The sequence below is a fragment of the Amblyomma maculatum genome, chromosome 6, assembly GCF_055883805.1.
Source record: "Amblyomma maculatum isolate TAMU_Amacu chromosome 6, ASM5588380v1, whole genome shotgun sequence".
NCBI lineage: Eukaryota > Metazoa > Arthropoda > Arachnida > Ixodida > Ixodidae > Amblyomma > Amblyomma maculatum.
The window spans coordinates 90,201,526-90,227,267 of record NC_139349.1 but is presented as its reverse complement, the minus strand read 5'-3'; the positions used below and the strand labels follow the sequence as shown (position 1 = coordinate 90,227,267).

At 46.0% G+C, this 25,742-nt stretch overlaps 1 pseudogene; it reads right to left on the bottom strand.

Annotated features, from left to right (window-relative positions):
* Positions 1 to 10,079: 10,079 nt before the first annotated feature.
* LOC146186230 (uncharacterized) lies at positions 10,080 to 10,581 on the bottom strand (annotated as a pseudogene).
* Between the last annotated feature and the right edge of the window lie 15,161 nt (positions 10,582 to 25,742).

Below are 25,742 nucleotides of genomic sequence, written 5' to 3'. Positions count from 1 at the left end.
TGCGTCCCTACGAGAGAAGCTTCTTTGACGCATTTTACAGCGCTTCATGCCACGAAAACAGTGTTTGTACTGGTATACTCCTGCAACAGCGAGGTCTGAAAAAAATTATTAGCAGCAAGCAGCGGAAGGGAGAAACTCGTGTAAGACCTTCAGAAGTCCTTATGATATAAAGGAGGGAGCACTTGAAACATTCTCGATATTAATGTGTTTTTTCCTGTCGTTCGAACTTGCGAATGGTAGCTTTTTTTTGGAGCAAGACAAAAAAATATATTACCTTCATTTATCTGCTATTACGTTGTCAGCACAAAACCATGCGGCATATTTGAGCCTTTTCTTTGGAACCAATAATTCAGTACAGTTGCTCATATCGGTTCTGCGCGCTTTACCTACAGTGCATGTTTAAGTCGGTGGGTATAGCATTTTAAACATTTCGCTCAACATTTCCTTGCAGAACACCAAATGAATTATAATCGGCAAACTTCCACAGTTTCGTCCTTCAGATGACATCCAGTGCGGGCTCTCATCTGCGGTTTTAGGACACTGCAAACCTGGCAACGACAACGCTTCAAAAAAACAATTTGAAACTTCCGCTGCTCTAAAACAATTCGCTGGTAGCATCGCAACACTGCAAAAAAAGTGAGAACGTGGAACCAAGAAAAAGTAAGAATCTTCAAATAAGTCATATAAATGAAAACATATTCTTTTTTTCTTTGTTTTGTTTTCAAAGTCGCACTAAATGTATTGAGTTTTAAGGTTGTCAATTATAATGTCCACTTGATAAGAATGCACAATATCTTGCATAAATTCAGGGACGACTTCTACTACACAATCGTTTCATATCAAGCAGTTCAGGGAAAGAAAAGACCTTTCTGCGAAGATTTTTACATGGGTAAGCAAACCTTTTCGTAGTTCAACAATTTCGCTCTAAAGGGAAGCTAATCCATGACAATATTATAACTCTACCACAAAATGCCCTTGAGTGTACATCGGCGTGAAACCACATGCCCAAAGAGTTCCTCTAACTACGGTCACATATATGTCTTTTACCAGCGAATAGAAACAAACCAAGACAAAAAAAAAAGGAATTCGCTAACACAAGAGGTTTGATGTTTTCTGGTGAAGCGAAACTTTTTTTATATTTGATTCTCGTAACTGTATTTCCGGCTTATGTTTAGTTTAACCTGTTTTTATTTTTAGTTTGGAATTGGTCTCATCCACAGACTGCCATTCCCAGTTCAGCGAAGGAGAGAAGAGACAAAGCATGGAAGTCCTACAACGTCGAAGAATTCGAAGCCGCTATGGCTTGCTTGTTTAAGTGAAAATGGATGCTTCGGTATATAAGAAAAGTGTGCTGACGGAGAGGGAAAGAGGGTGTGTTTGGATAGGCGCAGATCTTTCTAGGATTCTGCTTCTTGACACTTCACGCTCCTGCCATAACGGTGTTACGCACTTCTCGCTTTCAAATGGGTTCATTGCTTTATTTATTTTTATTTTTCCAATAGAGGCGATTTTTTTTTCGGGTAGGGTTGGACTGTCATAGTTCCTTCTGTTTCGTAAGCCACTTACAGCACAGATCCTGTGCTGATTAATGTATTGGGATCGCTGCATTTGTTAACCTTGAAACTCCATCCTTCGCCACTTTATATGAGGGCCTCCGCAGGGAGGAGGGAGAACGAAGCCATATGGGGGTCGGTGGTGCGCTGTCGTTCAGACGTCGAACACGCGCCTCGTCTCGGCTGTCCACGGCAAGTTATGGCTGAAGCTTCTGGTTTCAATTTGAATTGGGGATTTCTTATTGCTTGTATCGAGAACGACGACGCACTGTAGCTGGTGCAATCCTTTTTTTTTTTTTTACATACTCTTCATTGGGTAATGCATCATTCCAGCAGGCCTAAGAAGTGTCAGAAATCCAAAAAAAAGCTCTGATTTGAGCCAGAGCGAATATACGAATGAAAGAAATCGGAAGGGAGATGGCAAGCCTCACTTTTGTAGTAGCATCCCGAACGCCTGAGTGAAGTAAAAAAATATCAAATGACGAATGAATATATGCTGCTGAATGACAGTTTGCGCATTGAAAGAAGCAAATGCTCTATATGCCTTAACTGCAATTTCCCTCTTCTTCTAGGGGAAGTAGCTGTACTTAAAACTGCAGATCTTCCAGTGAAAAGGTTTATATGTGTTTTAATTTTGACAGAAAAAATGACACTTTCGACAAGAAACATTTCGACTTACTATATCATTAGGCACCATTTGTAGCTGAGAAATGAACAAACTAAATCACATTTACGCTGAAGGAAAGAAGCTACAGAGCAATTCCAGAAACCAATGGTGACATGCGGTTAACAATGCAACCGAGAGGAAGTACAGGATTTTAGTCACTGCTTGGTTGGGAAATGCTGGCTTTTGCGCGTTTTCTGAAGTGAATATTTCATGAATACAGCGGGTAAAATTTATAAATTGATAGGTACATTGGTGCAACTGCAGCGGGAGTTTTCATTGTCCGATACACACCTGATTTTCGATTACCGCTCCTCTTCAACCAGCCGCTTCCTGTGCGCCTCTCTTTGGACTGTGAAGGGGTAATAAAATATGTAGTCTCAGTGGGCACTGCAAAATCAGACTTGTGGAATATAGCATTGCCTTAATAATAGGTAAAATATTAGTAAGAATACTCCCGTATCAGAAAACAATATATGCTTATATAAATAAACCAGAACAAGCAAACGTTCTTCATATAGCAAAAAAAATATCCTTAAATATAGCATTGTAGTCCAAAAATTCTTTGTGCTTTAATCAGCTAAGTCAACCACTCTGACTGACGAGCCATGCTGGAAAGCGGTCCTGTAAAGATGGCGAGCACAAATAAACTTCACGAGTGTCTCATAAAACTTTTGTTCTGTATTCTTATTTTAATCATTATTGTAATTCTTGAGGTTAGCCGGACGCCTACTTTCCGTGACCTGTGCTAGATAACCGTGGAATAAAGATAAATGACTGTTCTAATGCACGGGGAACTGGTGCAGAAGCTCCAACGAAGATATCAAGATATCCCGGTCGTCCAAGCAAGAAGCGTCCATCGACGACACGCCACGATATCACAATTGCCTTGAACGCCAGTTGGCGGTTATGATTTCGAGCAGTCGCCGCGTGCAATATGTTTTATTGCGGAATAAATACCCACCCTTGTGAGAAGACATCGAAACACATATAAAGTAAAAATGGAATGACTTGACGGCATCGCCTCAATATGTTTGATATAGGCATTCATATCCATCAATGATGTGTTATTGACGGTCTACGGACGTGTATGTGGAAGGAAACACGGCCACATCACAACTATACGTGTTTCGTTTTCCCTGTGACTGTTGCTGCACATTTCCCACCATAAACTTACTGCTGATTAAAATACGATCCCGCGCTGTATGGCTTGATGGTCCTTCGCTTTAAAGCGATCGATCGCACTCTATGTGGATTGAGCATGTTCATGTCTCTAGCTAATATTTTAGGCTATTGGTGTCGTCGCAACACACCACTGGGTAACCTTAAAGTGGTTTCCTGCGGTCGAGCGGCTACATTTTCGACGTTGCGTTCTGCTTGTAGAACTTCATTGCAGTTTAGTGGGCTGCGCAGATTTTCGCTGAGTCAGCTGCAAGGAATACCAATAACAAGAAGCTCGGTCAGCACCTTCCAAGCGTAGTAACGGCGTCGAGCCCACATAATAGTTCCAGGCAGTACCAATTCACAGCATCCAAACGTAAGGCACACATGAAACGCAAGTTGCGAAAGCATAAGTACCAAACCACTCATGAACGAAGAGTAGACATTCAAGTATGGACGCGCCGAGTCAGTGTCACAGAAACGTCAGGTTCCTAAGCAATACCCATGTAGAGTGCGTTCTTCTGTCAGTGGAAGAGTGCACTTTTAAGGAAGGCGCAAAATGCTCTCCAAAAAGAAGAACGAAGGCATTTATCCTTTCAATGTGTGTTGAGGGAGTTTTTCTACTTATATTTCATACGTGTCATGCATTCTTGGGAGAGCTGATTACTGCTAGGTGCTGGCGCCATCCACTAAAATTATTCAAAGCAATCTTACGGAATGCGCAGGAAGACCTCAATGTCAGTGTTAAGGAGAAGTTAGTAAGTACTCTTCTGTAGTTACGTACCGCAGGGCAGATCTGAGAGCATCTAGTCTCACACAAGCTTTCCTGCAGCTTTTTCCAGTGAGGAGATAAGCTTTCTTTGACAGCCTGCGTCGACTAGCTTCCTTCTGTGCAATATATATATATATATATATATATATATATATATATATATATATATATATATATATATATATATATATATATATATATATGTCTTCTTGCGCCGAAGTCTCGGGTGAACTGCGCTTTTGCGCAGCAAAATGAAAAACAGTGCAGATGTGGGCAACTTTCTTACGTTGACATCATTTTTACAGGAATTAGCAAGATTTTGACAGGGGTTAAGATGAGCCGTTGAGAAATTCTTCTTTTTCCAATGGCGACATGTGGATGTTAACGCGACCTTGCGTTGTAGTATTTTAGTCTATAGAAGAGAGTTGCCAAAGAACAGAAAACAGAACACAAAGAACAGAAAATTCAAGGATTTTATCTTATTTGCAGTGTGGATTATGCAAAGAAATAGTATGAGTGTCCTCATTTATATATAATAAGATATAGTTGTGGTTTAGCGCTGGTTTACTTTAACGAATTGCAAAACCAACGGCGGAAGCTTCTTTTGCCTGCTACATTATTCCTCTATCACGCCCTATCATTGTAAGGTGCTACAATATTGGGGACACTTGACCTCAATCATCAAAGGTATGACGCGAGAGCGTAAGCTGCCAGCCCACATATAAAGTCAAGCTTCAACGAAGCTGTATGAACGTGTTTGCGTGTCGTATAGGGGTCGCGAGTATGCAAACGGTGCTGGGAGGCTGTTTCTGATGTTACTCTCCTATATGAAAGGAGCGACTCGAGTTGGCAGCTCCTGCCCGTGGCATAGGAGTAATGGGAATTCAAATGTGATGGAAGGCTGTTTTTTTTTTTTTTTTTATGAGGAGACCCTAGCTCCGCCTCTTCACGGCGGAGCTGCGGCCACCCGAGGTCTTGAAGACCTCCGCTTTTGGCGATGATGAAAGCCGGCTACATTGGACATTCTTCCTGGCATCCACAGTCTTCTAATCCTCGGCCTTAAGGTAGCATTTATTAGGCATTAGAATAGGCGACGCCTCTTTTACCCATAGCGCATCATACATTTCTAGCACTGTCACAAACTTTAAGATGGTCTCCAGAAAGCGAGAGATTATGAAGCATCAACTCCGAAATCATCTACATAATGCAGCTAAGTCTTTCCGAGAATGCTGTAAGCTGATTTGTTTTTTGTCGAGAAAACTTCAAAAGATGATTGATCTACCGCTGTCAACTCAAGAAGCTGCTGCATGGAAGTGCTTGCAGACTAATACGTATACATGAACCCGGTCTTGGCGTGACAATATCATAGGTGTAGTCATTGTGGGGCGAGATGGACCCTCGACCACATATTATAGAAATGCCCGCACTCTGTAGGGGTGTGGGAAAAAATATACTTAGTATAGAGAACCGGAGACGCTGCTGCAAAGCCCTGATCCTAAGCGCTGGCGAAACATGGTACACCTGGCGGAAAGGGCTGCCATGGGCCAAGGCCACCCAGCCAGCCTTTAACGCAGCGCCCCCGTCTCCCAGGGCTGCGTGCTGGGGACGGGAGTGAACGGCTTCTTCTTGGGGAAAAATAAGGTTTTCAATCAATCAATCAATCAATCGATCATATCCTCTTGCTTCCACAGATTTCACAACGAAAACAAAGTACAGATGTGACTGCGTGAAGGGTTTTCAACGAAACTACTTTCTCGGGAAGGTTAAGTTTGGTTTGGTTCTCAGGGTTTAACGTCCTAAAGCGACTCAAGTGGACTCAAGCTGTGAAAGACGCAGTAGTAGACGACGACACAAATTTCGACCACCTGAGGTTCTTTAACGTGCACTGACATCGTTTCTTCTCTTTGACGATGATGTGTTCTACTCCAATAGGAACGTGACACCCCGAAAGTGACAGCGCGATGCTAGACGCGACAACTTCCGGTCTTCATTGTTAAGCGCCCATGAAAAGTCTGGCTGGTGTTACGTTTCTCCACCGACAAGTGGGACAGCTGACGCGGCCACCGCATAGCAACAGGCAGAACCGCGAGCGGATCGGCCATTTCGACGCCGTTCATCGGCCGCGCAACGCTTCCTCCCGCCGACAAGTCTCGGCGTGTTCCTGCCACGCGCCAAATGTGTGTGCGTGCGTGTGTGTGCAGACGCCAGCCAAGCCTGGAGCTCGAGGGAAAGTGCGTCGCCCCTCCTGTCTGCAGGAGGTGGAGGAGATGAGGTCGGAACACCTGCGATTGAGTCATTCGTCGTGAACCAACATGTTTGGCTCTCCCTTTCTTGTGAGGGTTTACCCTTTCCCTGTGAACTGGAAAAACTATAAAAAGCAGCGGCCGACTCCGCTGGGATAGAGACTACTTTGACGCGCCGTTAGCACGACGCTAGACACCAGCTGTGTGAAAGTGTCTGTATTCTCTCCGGGTCAGCTTCTCTGCCCGTATCTTCCTGATGTTGCATTAAAGGTTGTTTCGTTAAAAGACGCCTCGTCTTTGCTGGCACCTTTGATGCCGTCCGCCGTCCACGGAGCCGCCAGGCCAACGCTACCGAGGGGCGCGCGACCCCCAAACCTAACACTGGCTATAAGTAAACACACACACACACACACACACACACACACACACACACACACACACACACACACACACACACACACACACACACACACACACACACACACACACACACACACACACACACACACACACACACACACACACACACACACACACACACGCACGCACGCACGCACACGCGCACACACACACACACACACTCTCTCTCTCTCTCTCTCTCTCTCGAAAATGCTGCATGCTTCGCAGCATGGTTGCAGCAGCATCCAGATACCGTTATAAGAATAAATTCTTTTGCGTTTTCAATTTTTGAAGTATCGATCAATACACTCTTTCGTCCTTCCTTATACGTAGATCCAGAAAAACATCAGGTGCGTAGCAAGAAATAAAATGTATTAGGTTTGTAAGCATTCACTGTAACTCAGAGTAATTTATAAGTTGCATGTTAGTTTCGAAGTTTTCCTGTCAATGGTTTTAGGTTTTACAAATTACATGAAACCACCACCATGTTCAACATTCGATTTCAAGTGCTGTTAGATACTAATCGTTTTCTTGGCATTAGTGCAATGGTCGTTGTGCACGATGGACTTGCAGCTTGTATTGCATTGTTTGTACTGGACATTGTGTATATCAGCATGAATCCTCAGCTTTGGAATTGCAAAACACTCTCTTCAGGTGACTGTTTCTACGCCGTGCGGCGAATACTCAATCCTCTATCTCAGAAAAGAGTACCTGAGACAACGGTCTTGTCCGTTTGTTTCTGTGGTCAACTTCGTGTTTAGCCAGATTGGAGATGACGCGTCTCCTTCAGGCCCTCCTCTTGTGCAATTGCTACATCAACATCATCCTAAGTCATTGCCTTGTGATCATGTGTGTGTTTCCTTGTCTCGCTTCACGTACCCAGTGTGAACCTTAGTGCGAATGTCTAATGAGAGTGTTCGTGTATTATGTAACAGATCAATTGTACACATGCAAATAAACTTTTTCTAGGCCATCACTGCACCGCCGTGATGGGGCACCCGAGTATTTTTTAATTTTTGATTAGTTCACAGGAACGCAAGGCGCAGTATCTGTCACACTTGTTTTGTGTACACCTGTACCGCGTCGTATGGGAAGAGAAGAAGGTGGGAGTGGAAGCGTAAAGAGAAAAAAAGGAGCCGTAGTGGAGGGCTGCGGAGTAATTCCACCGCCTGGGGATCTTTAACGTGACTGATATTGCACAGCACACAGATGCCTCTCCGTTTCGCCTCCATCGGAACACAGCCGTCGGCGATCGGGTTCATACCCGAGTACTCCAGCAAAGTAGTTTGGTACCTTAACCACCGCGTCACTGCGGCTGGGCTCTGGCGCGCAGTTCACGTGGGATTGGACAGGGTATTTCATCATTCTGTAGTAGTGGCAGGTTTGTTCTTTATGCCGAGGCAGTGCACGTTAAAGAACCTTAGGTGGTCGAAATTTCCGGAGTCCTCCACTACGGCGTCTCTCATAGCCTGAGTTGCTTTGGGACGTTAAACCCCACAAACCAAACCAAACCAACCTTGCGCAGCTGTGTCTGGTGGTTCTCGCCGTCTGGTCATGAGGCCAATACTTGGTAGCCTACGCTGCGAACTTATTAGTTACTTGTCAGAAGAACTCCTTTTCAAGAGTAGTTCTTGAGACAGGGGTTTGCCTTTTATTTCTGTGCAGAACAACCGGGTTAACTTGGTGTTTAGGCGAAATTGGTGATGACACACCTCCCTCAAGTCGTGCGTTTGCGCAACAGGTGTACTATAATCTTGCTATGTCTTTCCCTTGTGCTCATGTACTCCTGCCTAGTCTGTCTTCGCGTACCCAGTGTTTAATATCGGCTAGTGTGCATTTCATGTTGCGTAAGCGATGAATTGTACACGTAAAATTTTTTTTTTTATAAACACATGAGGAAGATTATTCTCTCTGTACGGCGAAAAATATCACATACAGGCCACACAACCAAAAGGTAGCGGATATAATTTCAAGAAATGCAACAACAAAAAAATTAGCTCCATTACATCAGTGAGCGCTTTTTTCCTTTATATGTGCTTCCTGATCAATTTGTTATCAGGAAACATTTGCAAACTGTCATATCATCATTCGATCATCATCAATAGATATTTTCACACACACACAGGGACACATATTTAGAAGTTTATGTCCTTCAAATTTGCAGTAGTGTCTTTTGTGGGTCTTATGGGCAAACGTGCCCAAGATTTCGCATCAAAATTATGCCGCATCCGGTATTCAAGCACCGTTAGAGCTGACGTCCTAATGTTGTGCTACTCATTTAGCACCTATATGAAAGCCGAGTTGGAGACTAGTTAGTGATAGAAATTGCAAACGACGATATATGTACGTATAATTGCGTGACTTGCAAGAAAGAGAAGGCCAACGGTGAAGGATGCAGGACGAAGCTGGAAGAGATCTGTTAAAATGTTCGAAAACAGCACATGCAAGTTGAGCTAACTTCACATTTGAAATGGCATCAAGTTAAACCGACTGAATAGTCACAGTATTAGGTATTTACTGACTTGCGGGAAGAGCCTTCATCGTCGAATACCTATTAAGCGGTAGCTTGTAAAACTAGTTCAGCCGAAAAGCCCTCAGCGTAGTATTAGCAGTAGATGGCACCTCGTGAAGGAAATAATCGGGGATTTCGTAAGAAAATTGTATCATGGTAATTTGTGGCTGTCCCCGCCGGAATGGTGCAGTGGTAAGACGCCCGACTACTGTGCCGTAGTTCTCGGGTTCGAACACGACCACGGCGGCTGCGTTTCGATGGAGGCGAAACGAAGTGGCGTCCGTGTGCCGTGCGATGTCAGCGCACGTTAAAGATCCCCAGGTGGTCGAAATTACTCCGTAGCCCTCCACTATGGCTCCCCTTTCTCTCTTTTCACCTTCATTCCCACCTTCCTTCCGTCCCTTACGGCGCGGTTCTTGTGTCCACAGAGCAAGTGTGACAGATACTGTGCCTTTCGCTTCCTGTGAACTAATTATTATTACTTTTAGTTTGTGGCCCTAGTGAAGACCTTTAATGCCATATCTTTGCCAGCAGAATCTGTCGGCAGAGGCTGTCGGCAGAGGGTGTCACATTTTCGACAGCGCACAATAAAAGTAAGTAAACCTTGACTCCATCGGCAATCGAACCTCCATCCCTAGGATCCCCAGGATAAGCGCTTTAACGAAGTGCGCCATGCTACGGGGTTTTTTCTTTGCTGCATGAGAAAACATCCATAAAAAAAGAAAAACTCAATTTACCTAAACTTTTTCCTGCTTAATACGAGCCCGCCATATCCCTAGTCCGACAATGCACCACCATCAAAACATCCCAATTCTGGGAGGCACACACATGCATCTAGGTACGGCAGCCAGTTTGAAGGTTCTTCGCGTGCAGCATATACATTCCTCACCAAAGCACACTGCTCCCGAAAGACAGATTTGGACGATCTTGGTGGCTCGGTCTGTCTGTCCATCATACGACGTTTCCAAAGACTGAACAGTCCCATCAACACAAATAGGTCATAAGGCACAACAGAGTTTTTATCAAAAGGCAAAAATCTAATAGTATATCGTGTAATTTCGATGTCCTTTTTAAGAGTTCTTCGTAGTATGTCCCAAAAGGACATAGCATCACGGCATAGAATAAAGCAATAAGAAATTGTCTCAGGCAATGTTACAGAGACGGCAGTTCGCCCTCCAGGGCACAAACATCTACTTGTCATGAAGAAACGTCTTGACAGGCAACGCCGCTGTGTGTAGTTTCAAAAAGAACGTCCTTGCGACTGCTTGAATGCACATTTACCTAACACGCTTTAGAAAGCTGTGCCCCAAACCCCAGAGAAGACTGCCGATACAACAGTGTAGGGAACAAAGACACAGTGAGAACCTGGATCATCTGCTTTCCCGAGAGGCTGTGCAGGTAATCTATACAGAAACGCACAGTGAAAAAAATTGAAAGCGTCAGCAATGTCCTTAAGAAATCCCCATAAAGGCCCCTCTCGAGCCCGCCTAGTCGGTGCAGATAAGTAAGGCAAATCAGGACTAAAACGCCTAATGAGCACAGCTACAAAACGGGCGGTTTGCCGATTTGAAAAAGAAAAGAGAAACAAGTTGATGCACAAACAAGTGAACAAGAACCACTCCACCAGACTCTAACGGAATGAACAAATCACGCCGCGTGGGCTCCCATTGAGAGCGCCACACAAATGTTGCAAATATTCTATGTATTACTTGTAACTTCCTGGAAGGACATATGCAAGATTAAAGGAGGAGGGTGGCTGCTCCTGGCACTACGCGGCTAGGATTAGTAGGTCACTGCCACTTGCGGCGGGGGCTAACCAGTGACCGAAGCGGGGGGAGGGTGCAATGACGGCCTACAACAGATAAATATCCGGTGGCAGGCAAGCTCCAGCTGCAAGCGGCGGTGACCTACCAGTCCGTGCCCCGTGGGGATAGGAGCAGCCACCCTTTGTCTTCTCTCCTTTCCTTCTCTCCGCTGTTCTAGGCCGTCATTGCCCCCGCCACCGCTTCGGTGGTGGACGATGGCTGTTGTTGCGGCGCGCGTCTTTCTCTCCTTCTTCCTTTTCTTTCTTCTCTATTTTCTCTTCTGTCTGCACGAGGCAGCGGAGGTGGCTCAGCTACAGAGCCAGTAGCAGGCCCATGCATTTTCTTTTCCTTCTTCCTACAGCCACAACAGCTCAGTTACAGAACCTGTAGCAGGCCCCTGTATTTTTTTTCCTCTTTCCTTCAGTCGCAACAACAACAAAACGCTCTTCATAACTTCCGTTGTCTACCGTGAGGATGATTGTGAGATTCCGCGAAGGACAGACACAGCGCATTTCCTTTCCTGTAAACGAATTATGGAACGCCGGTGAACTTTGATGCGATTTACAGCAGACATCAGCTGCGTTTCAAATTACTTTACAGGAAAGAAAAGGCGAATATCTCATAATTCTCCGTGGGTACATGTACCACGCCGTAAAGGAAGGGAGGAAGATAGGATTGAAAGAAGAGAGGTAGACAGGGGTGCCGTACTGGAGGGATACGACCCACCGCGCAATAATAGCTTTCGCCTCATCGCACTTATTGGTCTAAAGTGCCTTTTAGAATTTTTTATATGCAGAGTGAAATTTTGCAACCCTTACCGCTTTTTGTATTAAAACTTTCAGCTCTAGAGTTTTTTCATGAAAACGTGCATAAGCACAAACATCGGATAAATATACGTGCTATAGGTGAATACATATGGCATATCTCTCATGCTTATTAATTTAAATGGTTTACAGGGAAGGAAAGGCGCAGTATATGTCACAATCTGCGAACACCTGACCCGTGCCTTGAGGGAAGGCAGGAAGATAGGAGTGAAAGCGGAAGGAGAGCAAAGGGTACCCTAGTAGAGGGCTCCGGAGTAATTTCGACCAAATGGAGGATTTTGATTGATTGATTGATTTATAGGAAGGGAAAGGCACGGTAACTGTCTCACGTGTTTTCTGTGGACACCTCAACCGCGCCGTAAGGGAAGGGAGGAAGGTAGGAGTGAAAGTGGAAAGAGAGAAAGAGGAGCCGTAATGGAGGGCTACGGAGTAATTTCGACCACCTGGGGATCTTTAACGTGCGCTGACATCGCACAGCACACGGACGCCTCTTCGTTTCTCCTCCATCGCAACGCAGCCGCCGAGGTCGGTCTCGAACCCGTGTACTCCGGCACATTAGTCGGGCGTCTTACCACTGCACCACCCCGGCGAGGATTTTTAATGTGCACTGACAATGAGGATCGGGGGGGGGGGGGGGGGGGGGGGGGGGGTTCTGCTCCTGGGTGTAGGTAACCGCCGCTTAATTGCGGCGGGGGCTAGCCTGCCACCGGATTTGTCTGGGTTGTAGGCCGTCATTGCACCCGCCACCGCTTCAGTAGTGGATATAGTGAACTAGAATACTAGTGGTGGACGACGGCTGCTGCGAAGCTTGCCTTTCTCTCTCTCTTCTTATTATTTATTTCTTCTCTGTTTTCCTTTCTTTCTGCGAGTTCCGCTACAGAACCAGTAGCTGGCTCTTGCATTTTCTTTTCCTTCTTCCTACAGTAGCAACGGTAACAACTGACATCGTACAGCACACAAACGCCTCTTCGTTTCTCAGCCGTCGGTGGTCGGGACTGAACCCGGGTACTCCGGCACAGTAGTCGGGCATCTTTACCACTGCACCACCGCGGCGGGGCAAATCATGCCACCCAAGATGCATTTCAGGTCAAAGGGGAGAGAGGAAGTTGGGTAATGACATAGCGCCCAGTGCAGTGCAATTACCAACCTAAGATAGCTCTAGGCCGGTATGTGTTTTACTGTATTCGTGAAAAAAAAAACTGAGCAAGCGACTGATTTTTAATCTCTGAATATGATGTTTCAGTCATTATGTAACAGGAAATTCGTTTTTGAATGGAAACTCTTTGCTCATCAGTAACCTACGTTCGGAAGCAACAAAATGCCCTAATGCGCCGTTTAGGTTTTCTAATTAAAAACACGTGACCGCGGAATAAATTGTTTTGCCGCTTGATATTTGGTCGATATAAAATCTCCCATGTTTGCCTGAATGTGCAGGGTCTCTCAGCCGTAAATTTACCGGTCGCACTTTCCCTGTTTATTAAAAAAATACCCCCTTCCTTTACCCAAATCTCTGCTTCTTGAAATTTGCCCGTTTCAAATTCTATCCAGCAAATACAACCTAACCAACCCATTAGAATACTTAAACATCACTCTTCAGTGTTCAGTCTGAACTCAAGATTTATAAAGAAAAAAGGATAAGAAATCTCACAAATTCCGGAAAAAAAATCAGAAAGAAGTTATCCACCTGAACAGGAACCGCATCCCGTGTGCAAAATCTTGCAGTAAAGTGAAAAAGCAACACAGTGCATTATGACGGATATAAAGATAAAAGATCGGACGCATCGGAATGCGTCCCTTCAAGGTTTCAATGCTGTGTTTGGAAATCTTACAGGAAAGTTTTGGGGGAATATTTTTCCCTCGGACGAGCATGTATTCGCTTCGTTCCAGTTACTCCCTTCACGATCATTCTACGAACATTTCCGTTTGCTTTCTAGTGCGTTCCCTAGCGTGTTTTCCCAAGCGTTGTTCAATCGCTGTATATTTATTTTTTTCTCTTTTCTACCTATTTTCCACATCTTGTTTGTCGTGTATGTTCTAGCATCGCGGTGCTCTCAGCGTTGTGTCATCCTGGGAGGGGTGGACGGTGACTTCTCCTGGCCCTACGGGGCTGGGACTGGTAGGTCACTACCGCTTGTGTTTAATGAGAAAGCATTACTTCGCTATCTTCACAGATTTCTGTCCGCAGACCGTGTCCGCCGAACGTGTCTGCAAAATCATGTCCGCAGCAGTTGCGAGTAGTTGAGAAGTGGTAGCGGTTAATGAGTGATGTCAATCGATAGAGGGCGACGCAACATTGCTACAGAAAAAATAATTAGGCCAATAAGTTAATTAGGTAAATAATTAAAATAACTGGTTCACAGGAAAGGAAAGGCGAATCCCGGCCTCGGCGGCTGCGTTTCGATGGAGGCGAAACGAAGTGGCGTCCGTGTGCTGTGCGATGTCAGCGCACGTTAAAGATCCCCAGGTGGTCGAAATTACTCCGTAGCCCTCCACTACGGCTTCTCTTTCTCTCTTTCCACTTTCATTCCCACCTTCCTCCCTTCCCTTACGGCGCGGTTCGGGTGTCCACAGAGCAAGTGTGACAGTTACTGCGCCTTTCCCTTCCTGTGAACCAATTTAACTTAACTTATTCCAAATTATATTCCGGTGAGCGGGGTCCCCGGTGTAGAGGCGGTTTCGGAGAAGCTGATAGGCTAGGCATGGTATCCAGCCCTGCTTGACGTTGCGAAGCCCCCCCCCCCCCCCCTGCGAGTCGGCAATAATTGTTTTGGAAATGGGATGACCTGTAGCTAATCCACCAGTCCGAACTAGTGAACAGACATACTTTTCGAGCCCACAACATAACACATGCGGAGGAGGTAGGTGGTGGACGACGGCTGTTGCTGCGCGCGTCTTTCTCTCCCTTCTCTTTTTTTTCTCTGTTTTCTCTTCTTTTGATGTTGTTGTTGTGGCTGTAGGAAGAAGGAAAAGAAAATGCAAGGGCCTGCTACTGGCTCTGTAGCTGAGCCACCTTGTGCTGGCTACTTGTGACCGGTGGCAGTTCCTGGCCCTACGGGGCTGGGACAGTAGGTCAACGGCGCTTGCGGCGGGAGCTTACAAGATACCAAAGTTTTATCTGTTGTAGGCCATCATTGCACCCGCCTTCTTTTTCTATTTTCTCTTCTCTCCGCATGAGGCAGCGGAGGTGACTCAGTTACAGAGCCAGTAGCAGGCCTGTGCATTTTCTTTTCCTTTTTCCTACAGCCACAACAACAACCTCCGGTGCCTGATTGATTGATTGATTTTTTTTAAACTGATTGATTTATAGGAAGGGAAAGGCGCGGTAACTGTCTCACTTCTTTTATGTGGACACCTCAACCGCGCCGTAAGGGAAGGGAGGAAGGTGGGAGTGAAAGTGGAAAGAAAGGAAGATGAGTCGTAGTGGAGGGCTACGGAGTGATTTAGGCCACCTGGGGATCTTTAACGTGCGCACACATCGCACAGCACACTGTTGATGTTGTGGCTGTAGGAAGAAGGAAAAGAAAATGCAAGGGCCTGCTACTGGCTCTGTAGCTGAGCCACCTCCGCTGCCTCGTGCGTACAGAAGGGAGAAAGTAAAGGAAGAAAAAGAAGAGGGAGAGAAAGACGCGTGCCGAAACAGCTGTCGTCCACCACCTAAGCGGTGGCGGGTGCAATGACGTCCTACAACAGATAAACATTCGGAGGCTGGCTAGCCCCCACCTCAAGCGGCGTTGACCTACCGTCCCAGCACCGTCCCACCCTTCACCACCTCCACCCTCACTTCTGGCCGCACAAAAGAGAGAGTGGAGGTGGTGAAGGGTGGCTGTTCCTGGCCCTACGGGGCTGGGACGCACGAGGCAGCGGAGGTGGCTTAGCTACAGAGCCAGTAGCAGGCCCGTGCATTTTCTTTTCCTTCTTCTTCAGTCGCAACAGCGTCATCCTGAGCTCCCGCCCCCCGGTCTCGGGGGCTGGGACAGGTGGGTCACTGCCGCTTGCGGCGGGGGCTCGCCTGCCACATAATTTTTATCCTGGTCGCAATTACTCCGTAGTCCTCCACTATGGCTCCCCTTTCTCTCTTTCCACTTTAACTCCCACCTTCATCTCTTCCCTTACGGCGGGTCAGGTGTCCAGAGAGCAAGTGTGACAGATACTGCGCCTTTCCCTTCCTATGAACCAATCATATTGTAGACCCGCCACCGTTTCGGTGGTGGACGACGGCTGTTGTCGCGGCGCGCGTCTTTCTCTCCCTCTCTTTTCTTTCTTCTTTATTTTCTCTTCTGTCTGCACGAGGCAGCGGAGGTGGCTCAGCTACAGAGCCAGTAGCAGGCCCGTGCATTTTTTTTCCTTCTTTTTACAGCCACAACAACAACAGCCCCTCGGTCTCGTTCAGCCCTCAATCATTTTTTCTGGCCCCTCCCTCTCAGCCCATTCCAACACCGTGTCTGCTTTTGGAAGGGTAGCATGGACGCGAAGAGAGAATGAGGTCACACGGGGTGCAACGCTTGACGCGTCTCATCGCGCGGATGGTTTCCAGTCGTCGCAGGCCGCTCCTGGACATCGGCGCCTGGCGCGCGGCGGGCGTACACCGCTTCCGAACGGAGCGCCGCGACGCCCTCCCGCATGGATTCCGTCATAAAACCAAACTTCGCGCGTTTCTTTGACTTCCGGACGCCCCTCACTTCCGGGGCAGGGCTCGCCGAGACAAATATTACGGCCGCCGTTCTCCAGCAGCTCGGTGGCCTGGGTATAGGCCTTCTCACGGCAACGAGGAAGACGAAGCAGGTTGCGCCGAGGTTTATGAGAGGTGGTGACGACCTCCCATAACAGGCGTGCGCTTCCCACGCAGCTACTGGCGTCAAGGGATAGCGGTGCTGTCTCAGAGGGCACCCTGAACATTTCACGCTGCCTACACAATGCTATAAAAGGAATTCTCGCCACTTCCTCTGCAGTTACCGTCTTTCTCAATAGCGCTCGCCGTTCTGAGTTTACTTTCCTCTTTTGTCAGTTTTCATAAATGACATCTGTTTTTTTTTTTTTTTTATCTAGCATCTATTTTTCTTTTAACTAGCGTCATATGGAGGAGCTTTCCTCAGGTTCGAAAAGAAATGCGCTTTGAAGTTTACTTTCGGGTAAAGCCTGACTTCGCGTCGAGAGACGGTGCCAAAGAGATTATTCGGGTACCTGCTGAAAAGCCTCTTATTTTCTCGTCCATGCGAACTGGGAAATTCACGGGTTCGTGCGTACCTTAATCGCCGGAGCGCGTGCGCGTTGACCACCCATCACATTGCACCCTTGCCTTCCTCCACTTACTTTCTTCTCCGGTTATTTAAGCTGATGTCGGTGATGAAGGGGATGACGGTTAGGATTTTAAAACAGCTCGGAGGTAACTCCAGGTAACTCTCAGCTGGTAAGGTCACGGCGGCGGGAACGTATACGAGCTCTGCGAGAATAGCACCTGTGTGGCCCGGCGGATCTCCCATCGCAGTCATAAATCCAGGTTAAGCGTGTGCTGATGCTAGGGCGCCTCGTTGCTGCATGTAAGCCATGCAGGTTACGGGCTGGAAAGAGGCAGGATAGCGGCACCAGCGCGAATTTAAACATGATAAGAAAGAAGATTCATGAAACTTGGCAGGGAATTACGACAAATAAGCATTCACTTCGTGACCGGAAACGGGAGAATTTGGAGACGCATGTAGCTGCCCTAGCAAATGCCTTCTAAGACACGCGTTTCTTGCCGCCGGCCTGGGTATTGGAGATCAAAGTCATCGACTCACGAACAAGCGGGGAGGCTGAAAGTGTAGCAGCCGGGGCTGTAGAACACATAAAGACGGATCCGGCGTATAAAGTGACTTCTAATGTAATAAGAGAGTTAAGGAGAGGGCCAACTTCAGAGCTCATTGGAAGGCCACCGGAAAACCAATGGGGCCTTTTGGGTGACACGAAGGAAGAATTGAAACTTTTTTAATACTGTGAAACTTATGCGTTCTCTAAGGAAGGCATGTGCCATCCGTATTGAGCACGAACGCGTGTCACAGGCATCTACACGATATATGAAACACCGTGGCCTCTTCTGTTCCCATTCAATGCGGATATGTCTCTTCAATGTTCTCAAAACGGCCTGAAACGCAAGCGACTTCAGCACCTCTAAGTTTCTCGAAAAAGAAAGATTAAAGGCAAGGCGTTACACGCAGTAGTGTAGAGTTGTTGACAATGCGAGCACATGTATTCATTTTACTGCTTGCAGAATGTAACTTGAGGAGGGCATCTGCTCGCAATGAAACAGTAGTCCAATTCAGATACTGAATGCTTTTTGAGGTTCTTTTTTATTTTTTGTTATAAACCCATTAGGAACAAAAAGAGAAATCATGTGTTCAAATTACGAGTTATATACAACGATATTACACACCGATCTCATAAGCGCCCACTGTAATGCTTGTTTAGGGACACATCATGGCAGGTTTTTGTCCACAACATGTCAGAATCTGTTAATATATGCGCACTTAACGTTCTTTCGAAACCTTAATACGTGCTTTTAGTTTACAAATCCGGGCATGTTGCATATACAAGTCCTTGATGGAATACAGCAGAGCTCTAAGCGATTTATGCGAGACTATTATTAAAGCTGGCCTAGTGTACGATTCCGATTCCTCATTACTAAAGCTAAATTATTATTTTCGATATCCTATTCAATGACGAAATCATTTCAAGAAAACGCAATTTGAAAACATTTTGCAAGGGTGAAAGAACGTGCTAGTAGGTAGTTAATCGTAGAGAAAAAAAAAAACAGCGCACCGTTGAGACATTCACGAAGGAAGAAACGACAACATCGCGCTCTTTTTTGTCCATGTCTCAAGAGTGCGCTGTTTTTTTTTTTTTTTTTTTTTTTCCAAGTTGAAAACAACGCGGGCCAAGATCGAAAGCACAAACTTGTCTAGGAATGACATCTTTGGGGGGAAGTCGATAATTTTCCCCACAATACAATCTCTTTCTACCTTTACGATTTTCTTCCTTCCCCAATTCCTTCCCTTATTCTGGCGTGCATGACAGACTGCAAATAAAGGTCCGTGCCCCGTTTGACAAATGGAGAGAAGCCGCCTTTAGGACGCCTGCCCTATTTAATTCCAACAAAACCTGCTCCACCAATGTTTATTTCATTTGCAATCGCGGTCTATGCTTATATTCCTGAAATGCCATCACCTTCGCTTCGGCAGCGTCACGTTCTTACGGCATGCTTCGGGTACAAGGAAGACTTGGCCGACTTGCCATTCTAAAAACAAATTAAGATAAATGCAGGTAAATGCTAACATTCCATAAATTTCAGAGGCCTGCAAAGGGGCAGTGAGACGCGCGTCAGAAAAAGAGCAAAACCTAGAAACGGCCGAATATGCACACACTGCGAGCTGAAGGTTTATTATGGCGAAAGCTCATTTATTGCATTTATTTATGTATATTGCAGCCACTTTGCTGCGCCCGAAAATCAGTTTGAATATAAACCCACTATCCCGAACACACACTTTAATGAATGTTCTTTGCACAAGGTTTTCAGGAAGTGTTGAGGAATGGAGTTCGAAGAACTTCAAAAGTATTTGCAAAACACGTTTAAAAGTGCCAATTTCTTCATGGGGACCGTACATTTTGTATCCCATTTTGGACTATCCTTACCACGAGTTTCTGCTTGAACAGACGCAAATAACTGCATTGACACTCAGCTCATGTGGCAGAAATGTGTCATCACAAATAGAAAAGAACCTCTTTTCCGACATAAAGTTATGTATATCTGGTGTTAGTTTCAATTTCTCTCAAAATAGCGCATTGCGACGCGACAAATACGGATTAACTACCATCACAGCAATTATGGCGCGGAACCTTCGGTTAACTTTACTCACTGTCTCCATCTCACTGTGTAATTCCTCTCAATTCTGTTTTCGGCAAACGGCGATATTGCAGGCTCCATGAATACTGTAAATAAAACGCCCGGAAAACATTTTAAAACCTAGCTGTCTGGGCAAATGTCCAATTTCTTTCTGTGTTGGCGCTTCTGCGCTCGTGTTAGCAATGGATGCTCATTAACGCTCTTACTGGTCGCACACTGAATTTAAGCCCGTCCTGCGTGCCGTGTGAAAAAAAAACTAAACTCCAGAATAGGATAAAAAAAAAAGTTGAATATTGAACCTAAATTTCAAAGCCTAAAGCGCCCTTATGACGGTTTGTCGAAGAGACCCAGCCCTCGGGCTATGTAATGTCCGGACCTCTACAACCTAAGCGCGCGTGAAACACCACTCCAATTCGATTATAACGGCCTTCTCGAGTTGGGGGCCTCATCCTGGCAATCTGAAAACTGCGGTGCGTGAGCTAAAAGTGCGCACACAATGAGGCAGATTCAAATAAAAACAGAACAACGCCACTGGGCATGGTCGACTGTGCGTCAGGCACTGTTTATTCAACTCCCTCTTTGCTCCAATGGTGAGGCACAGCTCTTTAAACCTTCAGAACTTCCCCAGGCACAGACGCATAATTCCCCCCATCGACACAACAACCCATGGGCTTTAGTTTATCAGACGGCGTGCTGACAGCCGTGAAGCGGCTGGGACAGGTAGGTCACCGCCGCTTGCGATGGGTACTTGCCTGCCACAGAATTTTTATCTATTGTAGGCCGTCACACCGCTTAGGTGGTGGGCGACGGCTATTGTTGCGGCGCGCGTCTTTCTCTCCCTCTTCTTTTTCTTTCTTCTCTACTTTCTCTCTTCTGTCCGCACGAGGCAGCGGAGGTGGCTCAGCTGCACAGCCAGTGGCAGGCCCGTTCATTTTCTTTTCCTTCTTCCTACAGCCACAACAACAACAACGGCGTGCTGCCCGCGTGAGCACCGCGGCGACGCTCCTGCCACTCTCCGGTGGCAGTGGCGGTGAGAAGGCGAAAGCGTGCACCATAACCTTATGAACATGAATGTATCTGTCTCTGCATGGAAGGCAGGGTGTTCCTAAAGATAGGGTATATATGAAAGACCATAAAACCTATACACTACCCGACACCATCAAGTGGGGCCATGGCTGAATTTAGGGACGTAAAAGTCAGTTGTACGCATTCAGCGGCACCCCGATCACGTCAGTGTCATCTCCGGGCTCGCTTCATACTTCGTGCTGGCTCGGGAACATAAAGCCACTCCAGACGTTAGGCATTAGAGCATTAGTTCGGTAACAGAGCGTGGGAGTTCGAGAGGGTACCGCTTTCTATGTCCACTTATAGGTCGTGCACACTTGCTATCCCTCGATATTTTCTCAAATAGGTTTATGTGGCACTAGCAGAACATTTTTGGTGAAATGCAGATGGCTATACACTCGGAATGAGAGCTCCTTTTTGTGAAGACGAATGGCCAAGAGTTGTTTGTCCTTGCAGTGGTGCAAGGTCGGCTAATTCCGACGAGGCACGTTCATCAATTCTGGACGGTGTAGTGGCATGAGCGATTCGCGTTTATTTTTTCATTGCGTAAGCAATGCTACGCTAGGTTTCAGCCCGTCGCGTAAACATGGCCGGTAGCTATGCTGCGCCGCAGATGCCGCCTCGTTGCCATAGCAACAAGAGCTACCGCCGATGGGGCCCCTCTTCAAGCCGTCGGCTAAACCAGGTCGGCAGCTACGCCGCGCCGCAGAAGCAGAAGAAGAAGAAGAAAAAGAAGAAGAACAGAAAGAGAAGCTAAGCCGGCTTTTCTTACGCAACCTACCGGGTTCAACTAAAGCTAAACCCCAGATATTTTTTACCCCGGGAACAGAAAGTTATGGACAAACCCGAAAAACGTATCTTACATTCGTAGCTATCAAGGAGAGTTGAGTGCTAGTCGAAAAGCAACTAGTGTCATTGGTGGTTAGTCAGAGCAGAGGCGTGTATGTTGTAGACATGGTGGGGAGAACCCTGACAAGTAATCCCTTCGCTTTAACATATGTTGGCACATGACAAAGCATCTGGCAGTCAGGTAAAAAAATGTGCAGTAAGTACGATGAGCACCATGGTATTAAGGAAAACGTGCCAGTGGGGCCCTATGCTTCTGTAACTACACTTTTCCCTGAAGCAATGAGTCAATTCTTACGTTATGGCCATTCAGGCCGCCCCATGAGCCCACCCCTCCTCCAATGAGGAGCACTTGACTACACTCTGGTTGAATGGAGGACCAGCTTATACTGCTTCACCAACCCAAGACGCTGCCGTCACCGATCCAGGATGTTCAGGACGTAATGTTATACTCTCTTTACTAGCCCGAACCGTAGTTATCTTCATCACACGTTCTGCGTAGCTTTAAATCGACAGCTCCACTCGACCAGATACGAACCCGAGGTCCGCTTGGTTTCATTTGGACACCCTTCAAGCTGTCCAAGGGCAAATATTGACGTAATCTATCTAGCGCCAAGTTTCGCCGAGTGTGCTATGCTATGGTAAGCTGGTACACGACCATATGACTAAATGAGCTTGCACCTTGAAAGGTAATTGATTGTTATTAACGTTAAAACAAACATCATAGGTTTGATAGATGCGTAATTACGTCCCCCAAACAAGTGCTGTAAGCGAACCAAGCATGACATTTCTCACTTTTCAAACTTGGTTTGCTGCACTTAACCCCTGCTCTTTTTTATATTCACCACTCGGCCATACTCTTAACTTGGATATTTTGCTCCGTCTGTGTTCATCGCGATAACCTTGGTAAAAGGCGACCACACGGAGCCCTGCCATAAAAAGGGATTAGGTTAGATAGACGGAAGGGCACTAGTGTCAGCCACCGTGGCTTGAGCACTACTGAGCAGTGAGCACAAGGGGCCGACGTCGATTCTTGGGACTGTGGACGCAATAAGTAACCTAGCTTCTTCGGGCCCTTCAAATGGCGGAGACAGCTCCGGGCAGCAAGAGGCTGGGTTGGCCGGTCATTTATCGAGCGTTCGACTATGCTTCTGCTTTTTTTTTTTTTTTTTTTTTTTTTTTTGCAGTTGTCTCGTTTTTGCAGTGGCAAGTGCTGTAGGAAAGCGGGAAGGAAAAGCTCTACGGGACGGAATTTGGCGGGAGACGAAAGAATGCATGTGCTTCGCGTCTGGAGAACAAGTTGCTGTTTTGTTTACTAGCTTTACTTAGTTGTTGCATGGATGGAAACTAAAAAGTAATTTAAAAGTAGTTGAATTACTCCAAAGAAGAAATTGTAATGTAATTTCATTACTTTTCTGTGATTTTCAGCAAAGTAATATAATTAAATGTTTTTACAAATCTAGTGTTTACATGTATGATATGCACTGCAGCTGTATATCAGCCAATTCTTCCTTGAGTGTTTACATATGCATAAATCTTGGTCGGAAGTGTATTAATTGCCATCGCTGCTACGCTGTGAGCATGTAACGCTATAAGCTGCAGTATCACACGCAGTACTGCGCCAGATAGTTGTTTTTATAGTAAATATTACGTGTTTTCTTAGATCCAAGGTTAAACATAGGAAAAAAGATAGCTACACAGCATGAAAGAGAACTAAACAAGGAATAAGATGGAGCCTCAGTTCTGAAGTCGAGCCAACATTTCGACACGAGGACTTATGGTGGTTTAGACAGCGAGTCGTTTAGCTCTCGAATCGCGTCTAAATCTTTGATTAAGAGTCTTCCAGAATAGACTTTCCTATTTTCATACCAGCCCTGATCAGGCACTCTGTCTAAGAACTGTAATTATTGAGTCAGAGAGTACTGTAGGACCCCTACTTGGAGATCTGTGGCGAAAGTTTTAAATTTTTTATGATTTTCAGCAAATGTTAACACCTTACAATTGTACCATTGTCACATTTGCACTGGCAGTAGTTGTTGTGCGTACACTGAGCTCTTCCACATAAAGCTATATGAAATTTCATCTTGCCATCTCTGTTACATTGAGCTGTCGTGCGCGTTTCTGGTGGAGGAAATGTTTTGTAGGTTAGAGGTGGTTGGACGGTTTGCATCCTTTATTTCTGGTGAAAGAGGCTAGTTTGATAGTGGCTCCTGGTAAGGGTGGAGCGATGAGATATCCCTTCGTAAGGCTCCTGGGGCTGCCTAGCTTAGGTTGTGGAGTGTGAAAGTGGGCGCAGCGATTATGGGCGGTGAAAAGTTCACTCGCCGATTAATTGCATTTTGGAGGGAAATGTCGTGTGCACTAATAACACGCGTAAAATGGAGGCAAAAAAAAAGATATACGTCGTAAACTCCAGAAGAAAAGAAGAAATGTACAATCTTAGTTAAAGAGTACACTTATCAGACGCACCAAATGCTTAATTCAAATGCTGTGCAACACTTAGCATAGTATACACCAGCATAATAGGGACATTATTGGGAAAAATACTCAAAGAATAAAATGACGTAGTCTGTTCGAGCTTTCTTGAAATAAATTAAAATTTGCTTATGGGTGTAGAAATGCTGTGGCGGGTTTGAAGGGGTATTTCGGTCGAGGCATGGTCCGTAGCCGTTAAGCTCCAGAACAATAAGGCCTACAGTTCTTTAAGACGTGTTCTTTGAATCGATGACTAGTCGACATTCCGGTTTGCCTAATCGGCGGTCGAAGCAATTTAAAGGGCTTTAGATACCTACTTCCCAGTATTAGTTTATTACTTTAGCTACATTGTTTAGGCTTATCAATCTCGCTTGGTAAATATGTCTGCTCACAATTGCGCTGTTCCACCTCGTGGTGCATACGAACATACAGCGGTATGCGCTTGGGATTAGGGGCTATTGTGCTCGCTCGATACAGTGGTTGGTTGATGCTCACTCCTTAGAGAGTCGTTGCTTTGCCACGCACAACCTTCTCTCGTCGGCGAGTAATTGCCCGATGCCGCTATTATTCACGCCGAAACCAAAACCTTTTGAGAGAGAGCTCGGCTATTGTGATTTAGGAATTTGCATCAAGACCGACTGCTTCCCGCGTAGTGGAGAGCGATAGGTGAACGCAGAGAATGCAACTGAGGTGAGCTTTTAAAGTGAGTTCTGCGGCAAGCACAGCCTCGTCCTCCAGCTCACTGACTGCGAAACCTGACAGTTGGGCTAGGTAAAGGTTCTTCCATGGGACCTAGATGCATACATATGCAGGTCTGGGCTCTTAAAGAGTGAGCTACTCTATTTAGCCGTCGTGTCCTTTTGTTCCATATGAAATAATTGCTTAACACACCTCGTACCCTTCTTAGATGTAAATCGTGTTCGAGCTCAGTTGAATCAAAGATATGAGATTCTCGATTTTAGAACGTAATATTTTATAGCAAGCGTAGTTAATGCGTCGGGACCTGGTTTTCATGTGCCTAAATAAAAGGAATGTTGTTATTTGTTTGCAGGCTTGTCCGTAAAGTTGTGCATGATTTTTCAGGCATTTGCACCGCTGTGTGTACAGGCACCTGTCGAAGACGTAAGATCAAGACTGTGTGCGCAAGCTTATCTGTTGGATGATCTCTCGAGACCAATAATACTGAAATCTTCAAAACTAATTTCTATGTTTTATAGTCCAGGTCAACGCTCCAGTTTCAACATAAGACACAATGAACAGACAGTCCATCTTTTTTAATGATTGGTTGGTTGGTTGGTTTGTGGGGTTTAACGTCCCAAAGCGACTCAGGCTATGAGAGACGCCGTAGTGGAGGACTCCGTAAATTTCGACTACCTGGGGTTCTTTAACGTGCACTGACATCGCACAGCACACGGGCGCCTTGCTTTTCGCCTCCATTGAAAAGCGGCCGCCGAGGCCGGGATTCGATCCCGCGTCCTTGGGAGCAGTAGTTGAGCGCCGTAACCACTGTGCCACCCCGGCGGGGCCTTTTTATATATATATATATATAT